Genomic DNA, 17,238 nt, shown 5'->3' with positions numbered 1-17,238 from the left:
ATGCCTTTCTCTCCACATTTTCTACCCTCTCTCCTAGTCTTTGCAAGCCATTGATGATAGCATCAAGCTTCTGGTCGAAGGCTGAGGGTTCTTCCTTAAAGGTGGTTCTCTTTTCCATTCGGGCTCTATTTCTTTTGGAAATTAAGTTGGCTTCTACCGTGACAACAACCTTTTGCGCGTCTTCAAGGGTTTCAGGAGCTCTTTCTTTCAACTGATATGCCATATCAGGGTCAAAACCATCAGGAAATTTGTACAAGGCAAGGTCGAGTGGAGGCCTTAAATTCTGTGGTATCGCATTATATACATTGTTGAATCTTGCACAATATTCTAAAACGGTCTCTTGAGGATCTCGTTTAATTGTATCATATTCAGCTAGTATGTGTAAGGGATCTTTCTTTTTCTCCCATCTGTTGGTAAAGGATAGGTAAAGATCATCGGGAGTGGTTATGGAATTTGCAGTGAGTGATCTGAACCGAGTTCTCACATCACCTGTTAGACTCTGAACAAAAATTCTCAGTCTCACGCTGTCATCATCTATCTCGTAGTTCTGGAAATAGTCTTGCATCTTTTTGGCATGCTGAATAGCTGTGAAAGGACCAGTGGAATCAAAATATGTAATTTTCGATTGGTAATCTTGGGGTAAAGCCGCAGCGTTAGCAGGTAATTGTAGGGGTGCATATCTATTAGCCATATTGGCCGGTACAAGTGGAACAACGGGGATGAATGGAACAACGGGGATAACAGGGATAATGGTAGTGGTAATGGAAGTATGTGCAGTGAATGAAGGTGTGGAAGGAGTGCTATGAGATGTGGATGACGAACAAGGGGAAGCAGGGGTAGACCGGAGTAAAACCTTGACAGGGGTTGGAACAGAGCTAGGGTAAGCTGTTTCAGGACTCAAATCAGTAAAATTTTCCTGTCTTTGTTGCTTCCTAAGGATATTAGGGATTATTTTAGGGTTTTCAAAACAGTTGGAGGATCTGGGTCTGGGTTTGACCTTGTATATCGTGAACTTTTCTTGGGAGCCAGCTTCCACACTTGTTTTTTTTTTTTTTTGGTATATTTTTTTTTTTGGAATATTTTTTGTATTCACAAGGGCCAGATAATATTTTGGAATGGCTGTGTATATCTTAAAACTAGCATGAAGATTGACTGAAGCAGCTTTTATCTAAACCTGTTAATGTAAAACAAAAACAGTTTCAAAGGCTTCCTGGCTGACATTCAGGCTTCATCTGTAGTTTTAGGAAATATACAACAATTAGAAAATCGATTTCTACAGGGGATTTTCAACCTTCTTCATGAAACTTTGTAAAATTAACTGAGGAAAATCCCCAGCGGAGTCGCCATTATGTTATCACTCAGGTTGTCCCAAAAGGTTAAGAAAGGGATACGACCGAGGTAACCACAAACCAACTTTGGACTGCAGGTTCTAGCCAACCTGCAATCAGAGAGGGCTCTCTCTTTTAGATTTAGCTTTGTTTGAAAGGATTTTAGGCTAGGTCTTGGGTCCAGAGGGTTTTTTGTTTTGTTTTGGTGGGAAAATTGACACTTTCAGGTAGAGAGGCAGAGCATAGTCTGAATGTTTCAAACCATTGGGCGTGGAGTCGAGAAGGGGAACTGCTGGTGCGTTTCCTTAATAACAGTGAGGGAACATGAAGCAAGATCGCTGAGCTTGAAGCAATTTTTAGGTTTAAAGGATGAAATGAATGCTAAAGAAAGAGAGGCAATTAAGAATCTCCCCAACAGATTAGCAGAGAAAGTAACATGGCGCTACCTAGGGGCAGTTAAGAATCCCTAGATAATTGGCCAACACAGGTGAATTGGGGTAAACATGAGCCAGAAGGAATTCAATATTCATAACCAATTCATTCAGAGGAAAACATCAAGAAACAATAGAAATTGAGCATAGAGAGTATTTAAACTAATTCTAGGTTATTCCTTTTTCCTGCTATTTAGATAATGGCAAACACATAAACAGAGATAAGAGGCACTTATTGCTTCAGGCCGCAGCACAAGAATTCCATCTTCAGTCTCCAAAGCATTTATCAACAACAGACAGTTCGCTCTCCAAGCTTTCGGCAATCTTTGATTACAGAAAAATTCAGGTATACACAACGAATCTCTAGTGAAGAATTCTCAATTTACCAACCCTTAAAACTATACAGAGGGTGGTATATAGAGGGCAAAACTTTCTATCTACTTTTTTTATTACATCTTGACCTAATCAGGTCATAAAAATAATTTATTGACCTACTCCTATCTGAAATAAATGCATGAAAATTCTCAGGCTGTGCTGGGGGCGGCCGTAAAAAAAATGAATAAATGATGTAGTCCTGGGTGCCTTGGTGCAATGTCTTCTGAAATAAATATGCATGGGTTTCTGCTTCCTTGCTGTCCTGGTGCTTTGAATGCCTTAATGGTGATTTGAAGGCAAGGATGGGCTGATGCTTATTGATTTGACTTTCTGGGGGCTTCATCAATGTTCAGGTGCTTCGAGCCCCTAAACAAATCTTTGCTGATACTCTTTGACGTCTTTTCTTCCACTGATACTCTTTGACAAAATCTGGACTGCTGATCTGATGTACTGTGGGTCTAATCACCAGTAAATGGCCGCTGTTCGGCCTCTGTATCATCTGGAATTGTCTTCTGCTCCTTTTGGTATGCTCTGTGAAGAAAACAGAACATTTTTGCGTCTTTTCGGGCTTCCTGGGGCCACATGATGAGAAGATTCCCTAAAGATTCCCTGAAGATTCTCCATTTTGGCCCAAAAATCCTGCCTCAGAATTGGATTCTGGGGCTCCGAAGTGCAATTTTCGCGCCTTTGCGCCCAAAAAGTGCTGATGGCGTCAGCATGATGTGACATTGTAAGGCGAGTGACGTCAGCATGGCGACGTGGCTAGATGACATCAGCAGGGCGACGTGGCGGGATGACGTCATCACGTACGGATGATGATGTGGCAGGTACGGTGGCAGGGACACGTGGCAGTGACGTGGCAGTGACATGGCAGTGACGTGGCAGGAGGCCACGCAGGCAGGTGACTCATCGGGTGACTGGACAAAGGGGTGACATAAGCAGGGACTGTGCAGGGGGTGACGTGGGATGTGACGTCACGGGTGGTAAGCGGTTTTGTGGCGCACCGCTTATGGGCAAAGGCGGTCTTGGGGGAGGGGGCTCCGCCACAGTCCAACGCTTGATGCGTGGTGGGAGTACGGCGAGAATACCGCCCATCTCCCGGACGCTAAAGCTCGGGCGCTTTGGAGATGGGACGGCCCGCCCACCGTTGATCTGCGGGGCGGGCGATCCAACGGTTGGCGGTCGGTGCGAGGTGATGGCGGGTTAGGGTGGGGAATATTCGTAGGAATATTCCCTTTTTAATATATGCGCGCGGTGGGTTATGACTTAGGGAAAGCGGGTTTGGGGTCTTTTAAAACGGGCGCGATCAATATTTACGGTTGGGACTTAGGGTAAGGGGTAAAATATGGGTTAAAAGTGCGCGGGTTTAGGATTTTATGCACAAAGCTTTGGTTTGGGGACAAAATAGGGAGTTTTGAGGGTTTTAGAGGGGTTTTTGGGCTAGGGAAGCGGTTACTAGCTGACCTGATGTTAGACTAGCTCCTTAATGACTCGGATGGGCTAAAGACAGCCCCAGATGGACTGTGATTTCCCGGACTTATAGGAAATATGGCTATATTGCCAGGGAGGGGTATTTACATAGGGGAGTTTTATATACATGATTTTAATAGGGGAAAATTGTTAGGGAGTTATATAATAAAGTTAATAGTTAATATGGAGATGAAAAGAGGGAGCTAAGGTATGAGACCTTAGGCTTTGTTGGGGAAAAGAAGGCTCACAGATGATGAGTGAGCAGTCATTGAGTGAAGCAGATCCTCACCAAGGCGAATGTCATGGAAATGATGAAACTGAGAGGCTCAAGCAGACCTTGACCCCTTGGGGGATGTTAGTAAGTGACTTGGAGGAAATGAAAAGAAGGGGAGGTTAGTGAGTTCTAGCTTGAGCACCTCCTTTGAATGAAAAACTGCCTGATAACTATGATCTGAAAAGATAAGACATTGTGAGATACAAAATTGATCATCGATTATCATTCTTCCACCAAACAACTACCTACCCAGCCTACTGTCCTAACATTTTTTCTTCTTTTTGTTTTGGGTGCACTTAGACTTGCAGACCCATGTTTGCAATTTTTTTTTTTTTCTTTTTTCTATCTAAATCTACACTTATTTCTGCCAGGGCCCAGATTAAATAGTTTGGTCCCTTAGTTTCTCTACCTATCTACAAATCTGCTAAGATTAGACTGTTTGGACAGATATCATTCTCTATATTCTACAACAGGAAATTGAAACCTAGGGAGACCAGGATTAGACTGTTTGGACCTCCCTTTAAGAAATTCTTCATAATTGGAACAACTCATCAAAATGGAATGCAGCAGTGGCATTTGGATCAGCACACTTCATGGCTTCTTCTTTGGTCTCCTCTGGAAATATGGAACACTGCAGCTTTCAAAGTATGACATATTTGGCATGTAAAAATGTCAATCATGAAAGATGATACCCTGTTGCAACAGGAGGTTAACAGGCCCTAATAAGGATAGTTAGCCCTCTTATGATGCGTATTAATAAGAGGCCATTGGCATTCATTTCACCCATCAACACATCAAGAAATTCAGTTGGAAATCTCAAGTTAATTCAGCCTTCCTTTTCACAGTATATCCAGATGTGCGAGGAAGTCTACAAGGGTTATTTTTTCTGCAATTTGATCTTCGTGAAGGGATTATTAATGCAGTGACTTGTATCATCTATACATTTGTTTTGTTATCTCTTTTTGTAGCCGAAAATTGCAAAGAGGCTTGCTCTAGCTTTGTGTTGTAGCAGCTCCAAAATTTTTCCTTAGCTTTGTTTTGGAGCCTCCCTACCAACCTTTCATAGGAGCATGTCTTTCCTTGTCAAGTACACAAGCTTCAGTGATTTTCTTGTAGAATGACAGCCTGTCTATCAAAGCTTGTTGCATCCCCCTCACAAGCTATTTCACCGGACTTAGTTCAGCTGCAGACTGAGCAACTCCCTCAAGAAATTGCGCAATTCTAGAGGGGAACCAGCCTTCCCTCCAGAAATTGCGCAATTCTGTCTAGCAACTCGCTGGGCTCTAGAATTGCGCAAATCTTCCTGTCACTGTTCACTGGAAAAATTGCACAATTCCTCCCAGCAGGGCTACTCAACCCAGAAATTGCGCAATTTTGGGTAGCAGTCAGCTGCTCTGCCTAGAAATTGTGCAATCCCTCTGGGAAACCAGCCCAACTCCCTCCCAGAAATGCGCATTTTTTCCTCCCAACTGAGCAGACCGTTGCATGTGCAGTTGAGTTGACCGTTTCCCTCCAAGACCGAGCAAAACTAATTTTCATGCATGGGTTGCTCCTCCCAAGGCAACATGCAAAGGCATCCCTTGTTTCAGGGATCTATTTTTAGCAGTTGGAGGTTACATGCAAGGATCATTTCAGAAACCTCCCACCAAGTGTCGCTTTCCCTAGATTTGTGGCATGCGCATCACAACCTCAATTTTATCAAAACTCATCAACCGGATGTTGCGGAGCTAATTCCTCACATCCATCTTACACCGCTGACATCCCACATTGCATTTAGGAGTCTTCGGCACATTCAACTCAGCTGTTTTGGGCTAAGCCGACTTTTCATGTCTTTCGCTGCATTTTTGGCGCTTTTTGTGTTTCGCTTCGTATGAATGTTGTCTGCTTGATTTCAGTGAGCGCTTGTTGTCATTTTGATACATACTAGCTTGTACTAGCACCGTTTTAATTTTCGTTAACATCTCACTTTTGTCACATGCATGACACTGTTTTGCACAGACAGTTGCCGTTGTGGCGACTTGCTTCACACACATGCATGCTTTCCCATTTTCTGAATCCTGTACTTGTTGTTTGCATGAATGATCATTCACTCTTGTTTGCACTCATCTCATCATGCTTTCACACTTCTCATGTTTTCAGTCACCCGTTGGTCAGACTGGGTTGCCTTGGCCTAGATCGTGCCTTTCCCAGCTAGCACCACACATTTCTAGAAGCGAAGGCTCTGCCTTCCCTCCAGAAATTGCACAAGTCTAGCCAGGCATTGACCTTCAGGCTTGCATTGCGCAATTCTTGGAGGCAGTGTCCCGCTGGACCCAGAAACTACGCAATGCAGTTTGCTAATTGCATGTCACTGTTGACTTAAATTGCGCATTGCCCAGTTTTAGTACTCAGCAGGCCAGGCTGGACTGTGCATTACGCAGTTCCAACAGTCAGTCAGCCTCTTGACAGCCTAGATTGTGCCTTGCACATTTTTCGCAGTCAGTCTCCCGACCTCCCAGCGGAAATTGCACAACCTTCATGATCAGTCACACAGGTATGTTGCAAGTCAGTTCTCAAGTTTGTTTTGGTTTTCGACTGACAAATTTCTTTCCATGAGTGTTTCCATGTCTCCAAGTATCACAGGTGTTCATTTGCCTCTCAGCAGCACAAGTACAATGGCCTTCAGGAGAGCAGAGTCAAAGGACATCGTTGAGAGCACAACATGGGTTGCAGCCAAGCAAGTGTCTATGAGCTTGCCTACCTATGAAGACATCAAGTTGTTCGTAGACAAGGACATCAAGATAAGATGGCAACGACATCACAGCGATCAGCATCACAATGAGCAACACCATCAGCAGCAGCAGAAGGAAACACACCCACATGCGACGAATGCAAGAGGAAGGTTGTTGACAACATAGAGGCGGAACAAAGTTGCAAGCTTGAGCATATCCACTTGTGCTGAAAGCAACTTTAGAGATTGAGGCTATGAGGTGACGGTGTGACAAGATGATCACGCGAAAGGAGAGAAAAGAAAAGAGAAGGAGTTGCAGGTGATAAAACAACAACTTAAGGAAGAACAGGAGTTTCACAAACGAGAGAATGAGTTGCAGCAGGAATAGGTACAACAGAGAGCGCAACATGCATAGACGGATGAAACTGCGCCCATACAAGTGATAGATCCATCCCGGCAGCTGGCACGGAGCAGACATGGTGAGTGGTGTTGTTGATCACATGCAAGGGAATTTAGTAGCATGCATTTCATTTTGTGCATGCATGTGACCTAACCCATTTGGCACACTCACCGAGGCAAAGACAAGAAAAAATTCTGACTAGAGCTAAACATCCAGTTGACAGTTGATGCGCATGACCACCAGCAAACACTGGAAGATAAGCATAAACACTATGCATCAGTGTGTTGTCGGTTCGGTTGCACCCAAGAAGACCATGTGCATGCTAGTAGATGAGTTGGATGGAGTAGCCATACCAATGCACGCGGATGCAATGGAGGCAAGTGTTCGCTTCAGCTAGATGTCACCATGGAGCGCATGCACACCATCATGGACGACCAAGATTGGCATCAGCGGACCACCTTCACCATCACAAGCATGTCAAAGAGTTGGTATCATCACAATGGAGGGAGTATCAGTGATGTCTTGCATGGCTTGCTCAGGCCATTTTGTCTTACATGGGCACATGTACATTGTAATCTAACATCTTATCAAGTGGAAGTTCAAGTGTCGATAGTTGGATGTAACAGTCATAGAGTAAATGAATAGTCATGAGGGTAGATGAACTGTCACAAAGGGGAATGTCAAGGGTCACCCCACCCTTTGCTATAAATAGAACCTCATAACTCATTGTAAAGGCTTTTGGTTAGCCAAGCTTCCGATAGGACTATTGTTGGGATGGGGTCCCCTAGGGTCAATTTTGGGGCAAAATCCCAAGTTTTGTTGTATAAAGATGTAAAGTCTCCGCAAATTGCAGTCGCAGAGCACGTAGATAGTTAAAGAGTCATAAAGGGTTTTACCCTTTTCTATGTAAGTTGAGTCGGCTTTTTGAGGATCTACCCATGGTTCGCAGACCATGTGATTGTATAAATAAGTGTGTCTTAGGATAATGGAGAAGTAATGAAGTTTGTCTATGGGAGAAGTCTAGAGAGTTAGCATAGAAGAGTAGGAAGAAAAGGTCTGCAGCTGTGTGCATAAAGACCTAGAGTAGAGGTCGCAGTTGAGTGCGCGGACCCCTACAGCTGAGTGCGCAGCAAAATCTTGAGTCTGTAAGCTGAACATAATATTAATAAAGAAGATTATCGCAAAAACTCCTGTGTTTCGTCTATCTACTTCTGTTATGAATGAATGCGCTTATGTTGTGAAAAATGATGGGTTTATGAAATAATATTGTATTGATGCATGACTTTGCTTGATTTATATTGTTACATGGACGCAATTAATGTTAACTATTTACACAAAGATGATCTTGTTGTATGTTAAAGTTATCGAATACTTAGGCCGATCTGAGTTATTACTTGATTAAGAGTAATCTTTTATGCGCGTAAGTAGTTGATTAGTCTGTTCAAGGTTTGCGAAAGACAGTTGTAGACCTTAGCGGAGGTCTAGGGGCTAATTAAAGGGAGTTATATCGAAAAGCCATAAAGGCTTATCGATCTGCGAGAAGGCAACTTTACGACATAAAACGACATCACACTGATCTCTGGGTGTGGAACCTTGGTTCCAACATCCCCCCATACTGCTTCGAGTGAGACTTCAGTCTGCGCTCCGCGTATTGATGTCGAAAGAGCCAATAGTGTAGGGATTTGTTTGGCACAACTAACTCTGAACCTCGGTCGGGACCCACTAAGCCAACAAAGGTGTGACAACAGAGTTCAGAGCTCAGCCTCATCAGTGAGTATCAGGTGAACAACGAAAAGATGTTCGTTGAGAAGACAAAGGCGCTAAAGGCCAAGGACACAATTCAGGCGTAGAGCGCATAGCTAACAGTCGCAGTGGCAAAAGCATGTAGAACAGAGCTCAAATTGCATATTCCAAAGGAAGCACCGTTGGAGGCGAAGATCAGAAAGCTGGTTGCGGGCGTGCACGATGCCAAGGTAAAAGTGGCCAAGGTTTAGTTTGAGCTGAACTTGAAGATAATTGAACTAGAGTTGAATTCACAGCCTTCAACCCTGCCAGAGATAAGGGAACAGCGCGAAGCCGCTGTGAAAGATGGAGTTGCGACGGTGGATGCCGCAGTGGTGGAATGCACCATGCTGTTTGAGCAAGCTATGGAGGTAGTCACGGCTCTGCAGGAAGATCCCACCCTACAAGTCTTAAATACGGAAGTCTACAAGCTCCAACAGCAATGTGATGAAGTAAGGGCGACAAAGTGCACCGTTGCTACAACACAACGCCTTGCCAAGCTGCAGGAGGCGAAGCAGCTGCTTACACAGGTGGAAGCAGCACAAAGGAAAGAGGTCATTCTTAAGGCCAAATTAGGGCCCTGGTTGGATGAAGCCTACATCGTCTCCACCAATATTCAAGAGAAATTGGTGAACTTGTAGAGTACGCAGTAGAAAATCCAGCAGGACAGTGCAAGACCAGCCACAGAGTAGCTAGTGGAACAGATCAAGCAGGCAGCCACGCAGAGCGCAGTTGAGGTAGCAGTTGCACAAGTGGAGCTAGGGGCTCTTCAAAATAAGATCTCCACGCCATCAGAATGACTCGAGGACGAGTCACAATATTTGTGTTGGGGGCCTGTTGGGATGGGGTCCCCTAAGGTCAATTTTGGGGAAAAAGCCCAACTTTTATTGTATAAAGATGTAAAGTCTCTGCAAATTGTGGTTGTGGAGCACGTAGATAGTTAAAGAGTCATAAAGGGTTTTACCCTTCTTTATGTAAGTTGAGTCGGATTTTTGAGGATCTACCCATGGTCCACGAACCATGGGATTGTATAAATAAGTGTGTCTTAGGATAATGTAGAAGTAATGAAGTTTGCCTATGGGAGAAGTTTAGAGAGTTAGTGTTATAGACATTTTTGGGCCCTGCAACCCCAAACATGAAATGTCCATAAATCAAGGGCTCCTAAGTCCCTAAAAGTGTTGTTCTAACCCCTAAAGGAACAAGGTCAACAGATTACAGCTTCTCCCAGAAGTTCTCCATGAGAAACTGCTCATAATTGGTCAAAACAGGATCATTGCAGTTGCTCCACTGGCTAAGTGCGTTGCATCTCACCTAAATACACTATGAGGGTGCGTTGCATTTCAAAAGTCCCTTCTGTGGGGTGCGATGGGCGAGAAATGACAAATGGCAGTGTCATTCCGCGAGGTGGAGAGGCAATGGAAGCTTCCAGAATCTTCTCCTGTGACACTTGCCTCACTGAATTTGACCAAGGATGAGTAAGAGGCCTTCAGTCTCCAAGTGGAAGCAAGAACTATCAGAGAGAAGACACTAATCAAATCACAAGTTGACTCATCCCCCTTACAGATATCTATATATGGATCCCTCATCCTAGAGATCCAGAGGCTGGAATTTTGCATATTGTAAGGAATTGTTGTTGGTTTCTAGAGACAAACATCAGATTGTTGGGTGATCTAAGCTTTGTTTGAGGTGAAGAGGGGCTTCTTTGCTGGGAGGTTGATGCTGGGTCGGAACAACTGGTTGTAACTCGTCCTGGATCTATTCTTGTTTATCAATAAAAACTATTTGAGTTTTCCTCCATGCTTTTGTATCATTGATGCTTGTTACATTTGTATGGTCAATTTACATTTGATCCTAGATTGTTTATGATTATAGATCCATGTCTTTGTATAGTGCTATGCTTCTGTGATCTTATAGGTACTTTGTGAAGCTGGGCGTGTAAGGGAGCAGGTAGCTGAGGACTATCAAAGAAGAGAGGGATTGAATCGAAGGATTAGCGAAAGACAAAGGTTGGTCTTTCTGTTCCTCTCTATCTATAATTCATAAAGGAAAAACAAAAGTAGTTTTTCTCTATTTGTTTCTAAGGCAGCTGTCACACCTTAGTGGGATAGAGCAGTTCTAAATAGACACTTTTCCCCGTAACAAAATGGCGACTCCACTGGGGAGCTAATTAGTTTGTTTGTTTATCATTCCTTGTTGTCTATTTCATAAACTTACAAGTAGCATTCGAACTGCATTTGTCATAACAAATGCAAAGTAGATAATTGTTGCTTCAATCCATCCACTGGATCTGTTTATGATTTAAACAACTGATTCACAAACTATCTAATTTCCCTTGTGATAGCTCTTAGATCCTCCTTAGATCTATCCCTGATTGTTGCATTACTGATTACTTTTTGCTCGGCCAAAACCCAAGAACTGAACTGCAAACTGTGACCCAGAACCCGAACAGAGTCTCGTTTCTGGCTCAGCGCAGGTACTGTTCAGAGATTCTGAATTTCAGTGCACTTCCCGAGTGGACAACCTGCGCTACATTTCAGATTCTCTGTGTTACAGGTGCGCTAATCAGACTAGCTCTGTGCAGTTGTGGCTTCTGTGGTTCATTCTTTCCAGTTCTATTCCTGAATTTTGCTGCCTGTGATCAGTATATGTCTGTTTGAAACTCCTTTTCCTTGCTGTTATTCCGCCTCCTTTGTACAAAAGAACTGTAGATGTTTTTGTGTGTTTGTTGAGTCATTTACAGTTCTCCTTTGCAAAAGTAGCATAGTCGTACTGTCGTCCTTTGATTTGAATCTGTCGCAAGTGTCGATTTCGATCGTAGGAAAAAGTTTGATTGCTGTTGATGGTCGATTATCCTGTTACTATTGCTTTTGGTCTGAATTTGTAATTTTCTAGTGTCAAGAACAAGTATTCAGTTCAAAATCGTGAAGTGTTGTGATCGTCTCCATTTTTTGATTTCGAAAAGAAGCTTGTTGATATTTGTCGCTTGAAAAGAAGTTCAGATTTGTGCATCAACTTTCTTTTTAGCATCCATATACTAAGAAAGTCGAAAAACAAATACATGCATGTGCATTTGCATATAGACAGTCTGATTGGCTTGATTTAGGAAAGTGCATTTAGAGTGTGCTCTTTGCTCTTTGTGAAAAGATTCTGTCTTTCTTTTCCCTAGTAGCTAGGATTTTCATTGCATAAAAGAGATAAAAAGTTCGTTTATCATCTTAGGTTGCATTTTAGGAATTACATCTACATCTCGTGGTGAACCCGAAAGGCAAACTTCATAAACAAGATCAACTTAAAATAAATTCAATGAATCTAACAACGCTTTGGAACTTAACGCATAACATTTAGAAGTCTAGGCTAGAGACGTATTCCGGCGTCATAAAGCCTGGTAACTATTGTTCTCACTGATGGTTGGGTGATTCCTCCACTTTGAGATGATAAGTGCCAGTACAGACTTGTGCTCCCACGTACCGTCGAGTATATTTTGAGAGACCACAATAGGCTTAATCATTTATCCATAGGAAGCCGTGTCTGCCGCCCTATCGATCGCAATGCACTGAACACAACATTCGGGAAGATTTACTGCCGTACCGTAAAAAGTATTCTGCAGTTTTGCGATTGGTTTGGTACTCCCTCTACCTAGATTTCTAGAGCAATCCCTTTCGTTCCTTTTCAGACTCCTTAACGGAAAAGGTCCATCTGAGCACTTGTCACTTCAGGCTCATTAAAAATCGAAGGAGACTAGAGTCATCTTTTGTTTTTTCTCGACTCTTAAAAACTGAAAAAACAAGTTGTGTCAAAGCGTCTAACATTCATTTAATTTGGAAACATACTTCCCCTTTATTTTAGTTGATCGAGTAATCCGCAATCGTGGAAGAAAGTCAATTGAAACCCCGTCGTTCGCGGAGGCTTACGAGTCAACCGTCTTTGTCTCCGGAATCGAAGCCAGTACGGACAAAGAGAACAAGTTTAACCGGTTCCAAATCTCCTATTAAAGTTAGAACAAGTGTTCCAACGACATCAGAGACTCCGGTTACTCCAAACATTTCTGGAATGCCTGCCTCTACAGAAGAAGTTCAGCAGCCACAGAAGTACAGTGATACTGATCCTAGTCTAAGAGTAAACACTTGTGTTACCGAACCAGTTCCATCTACAACCGGTTCGGAGAGTCTTGCTCTTCAGACATCTGTCGCTGCTGATTTCACACCTTCTTCGGCACCAGAAATATTCTACAGACCTGACGGTCTTCCCCTTCCACCTGCTCTGATTGCTATAGAAGAAATTGTAGAAGATCCTGCAACAAGTACTCCAACACAATTTGGAGTCGGGGTCACTCTATATCCTTCTTCATCAGAAGTTAGTCTACCACCAGCGGAAGCTCCTGTAGAATCGCTAAGTAATCTTTTAGATAGACTAAAAATGTCTGAACAACGTCAACATCTAGGACTGTGTCGCCTGACAGAGCGACGACAGAACTCCCTGCTATCACTCCGACAATGTTCGCCGGTATACCATCTGTCCCAACTAGCTCTCAACCTCTAGAAGGAGTCCACTCAGGGGCTATTTCGACAGTATGGTCTGTTCCTGTTTGTTCATTCGAAATAATATTCGGAAAATCTTATGTTGAGTCTCAACAAGTTGATCCATTTGGAGGTCAATTTGGGCAGTCCGGTCCCCAAGGGCAAACAATAACCTTGAGTTCTGGATTACCACCGTATGGGGGGCAGTATACCCTTTCATTATCCCCTCCGGGAGTATATCCATACGGGAGTTCACAACAACATTCAGGTTATACTGGAATTACCTCAAGCGGTTGGGTACCAATACTACCTCAACAACCAAGAGTTGTATACTCGATGCAACAATGCTTACCTATGTCAAATATACCAACTACGCCAGCTATTGTGATGGTGTCGCAAGTTCAAGCGCTGCCTGTTTTGTGCCAACCTTAGGTTTCTCAGGTTGTAATGCAACAGCCCCTTGACCCTGCGACTCAACCACAATCGCCGACTGGTGGAATGACACAGGTTCAGACGGGTACAATTACACCTCATCTTGGTCAAACTGTTAGTATCGGTCAACAGCACATGGCTTCACAGCCATGGCTAGTACAATACCAACAACAACAATTCCAACAAGTATACAAAGGTTTTGAGCAACAAATATTTGCTAATAGTGGACAGCCGTACATTCAAAACGGTTAAAATCAACCATTTTACAATGGTCATGCCCACCAACCGTACCAAACATATGGGCATCAAATGCATTATGCCGGTATGCAAATACCAACTGCTCAGGCAATCCCATCTTATCCTGGGTATGCTTCACCTAACTTGAATCAACAGTTACCCTTTGTGGCAACTTTAGAGTTACCTGATTTAAATCGGTTAACAAACGATCCAATCACTTACGCCCCTTGGTGGCCAGCGATTCCGCATAAACTTCCATCAGATATTCCTAAATTTAATGGAAATCCGGGTGAAGATCCATCGAATCACGTGATGACCTTTCATCTATGGTGTTCATCAAACACCCTAAATGATGATTTGATAAGACTTCGCCTCTTTCAGAGGACATTGACGGGTCCGGCGGCAAAATGGTACATCGAATTGCCTAGAGCTTCGTTCGACAACTTCCGTACCTTAGCCACAACCTTTTTAACCCATTTTCAGTTACCAATAAGGTACGAAACAGAAACAAAACTTCTTACCAACTTCAAACAGATAACGGCCACTCACATATCTGATCATATACATGACTGGCGACGTCGTCGTAGAATGGTAAAAACCTATGTCCCCGATCAGCTCTTAGCTGAATGGTTTATCAAGTCATTACTGCCTTCCATCACGGAAGATGTGGCAAAGGGGGGAGTCGTAACAGAAGAGCAAGTTATCGCTTGTGCGCAATATCTGGACTTGATTTACACTCAGTCCTGCACGCTCTACAATAAAATACCTGATGCCCCTAGACCGGAATGCTCAATTCCTCCTCCTCCTAAATCGAACAATGACTCTCATGCCGGCGATGGCGTGATTGGCACAACAAACACGAAATCGACAAAGGCTACATCCAAAAAGGCCCGTAAGATTTCAAGTCAAAATGCAAAAGATGAACTTCTTACTTCAGAAGTAAATGTCGTATCGACAGATAAAGGCAAAGAAACCAAACAACCAGGGAGAAAGAAGAAAGGCAAAGGGAAGAAGAAGAAACAGGAGGAATCATCACCTGAAAAATCTTCTTCAAACCCTCCTGGAGATAGGAAACCAAAAAATCCATGCTTCATATGCAATGAGGATCATTGGACCGCAAATTTTCCACATAGAGCTGAGCTTAAGAAATTCTTAAGGAATTTGAAAACCTCCGCAGTGTTAACTGATCCGTTTCCAAATCCAGGAGCAAATCTGGTTGAAAGTGGAAATGCTTCCCCGTCTCAGGTGCAAATGTTATCGGTTTCAAAACAGCAAAATGATGCTTTGATATCGACAAGGAACAAAGATTATGGGAATCCACAGCTGTCAAACAACAAGGATAAAGATCAACCTAGTAGTTCGACAACAACTTCGATAGAAGTTGCACCACCCATCATTACTGAATTGACAATAAAACCGCCAAAGGGAGTAGTACACAAGTTGACGTTTAATCCCCGCGCTAGAGCGGCACAACATTATAATATAGTGGAAGATTTGGCCCAATTGCCATCCGCTATGTCGACTCTTGAAGTACTACAGAATTGCCCATCCCAAAGGCAGGCTTTATTATCAGCCATTGGTGGGATAGACCCAAAGGATTCCAATCTTGTATCCTTCGACCATAAAGGATATGATCCTCAATTACCAGCTCAACTAGCTTTCCTTGTTCAAGTGAAAGCCCTCAACAAAATTGTTCATCGAACAATTATTGATGAGGGAGCATCTACATATATTATGTCGATGAGTTGCTAGAAAACTTTAGGATCTCCAACCTTGTTGCAATCTTCGACGACATTAAAAGCATTCGACGGAAGAACATATACCCCATATGGTATTCTAAATAACTTGAAGGTTGAACTAGGAGGGAAAACGGTAGAAATGGATGTTGAAGTAATCGATGGAAATCTTGATTACAACATCCTACTAGGAAGGCCATGGATATATGCTATGGCGGCTATTGTGTCGACCTATTTTAGGAAGATTGCATTTCCCTTTCAAGGAGGGATTACAATCGTCGATCAACAAAACTTCCTCCCCAATGGTTCTCAAGTTACAGGAAGCATTCCCATGATCCATGGAAGCCCCCATTCGCTTCAAAATATCGGAGTAGGCCTATTAAAAGATCCTATACTAATGGGAACTTTCGCCCTTCCACCTCCAATCAACCTGGCGGAAGTAGCGTCGATAGGAACCTGCAACATGATATCTTCTAAAAAGATCTCAGAAAACGATATCGACATGGATCATGCAATGGTTTTGCCCCCAAGCCCAACGGAAATATTGTAGCAATCAATGTTCCTAGCATGGGAAGCAAACCCAAATCAACGCTCATCAAGCGTTTGGATAGATAGGTCTAAAGAATATGGTACCCCTTCAGATCCTTGGTCGCGAGTGCATGTCACCGACGAAGGGATTGTCCAATCAATGGTAATTGAAGGGACACCATGGAATGATTCCCACCATCGTTCCCTTCTCCCGGATTGTGGAGAAGATACTCAAGATGACCTTTATCATCCTTCAGTCTTTGATTTCTTATCAAATACTGTAAACACGGTGGATTCCGAGCGAAACTTGTCCAATATTGAAGAGACTATCGCCATAAATATCTCGACCAAAACAGATGTTGTAGAGAATATTTATGTTGGCAAATGTTGTTCTCCTTCAGAACTGGAAATATATAACGCTCTTTTTCGCGAATTCAGAGATGTCTTTGCTTGGTCATATAGTGAAATGTTGGGCATTGAATCGAGTATTGTTGAACACGAAATTAAGATGTATCCAGATGTCAAACCAGTACGACAACGGCTAAGGCAGGTGCACCCCAAGAAAGTCGCTGCCATTAAGGCAGAAGTTGAAAAACTTCTCCATGCTGGTTTCATCTACCCGGTTCCTCTAATCAATTGGGTATCGAATATTGTCCCTGTTATGAAAAAACAAGGAACAATTAGAGTGTGCATCGATTATAGGGATGTAAATCAAGCTTGTCCAAAAGACAACTACCCTACACCCTTCATTGACTAGATAATTGATGAATGCACCGGATGCGAAATCTTTTGATTCATGGATGGATTCTCCGGGTATAATCAAATAAATATCCACCCACAGGACCAGTCAAAGACTTCATTTATTTGTCCGTGGGGCACATTCGCATATCGAAAATTACCCTTTGGTTTAAAGAACGCAGGGGAGACGTTTCAGAGGGCAATGAATTATGCCTTCCATGACATCAAAAACATCATTCAACCATACCTCGACGACCTTCCAGCTCATTCGCGAAATCAG

This window comes from Pinus tabuliformis, chromosome 2_2 (assembly GCF_031772625.1).
Source record: "Pinus tabuliformis cultivar Carrire ecotype Pingquan chromosome 2_2, CPIR1, whole genome shotgun sequence".
Classification (NCBI taxonomy): domain Eukaryota; kingdom Viridiplantae; phylum Streptophyta; class Pinopsida; order Pinales; family Pinaceae; genus Pinus; species Pinus tabuliformis.
This window is presented reverse-complemented; position numbering follows the sequence as displayed.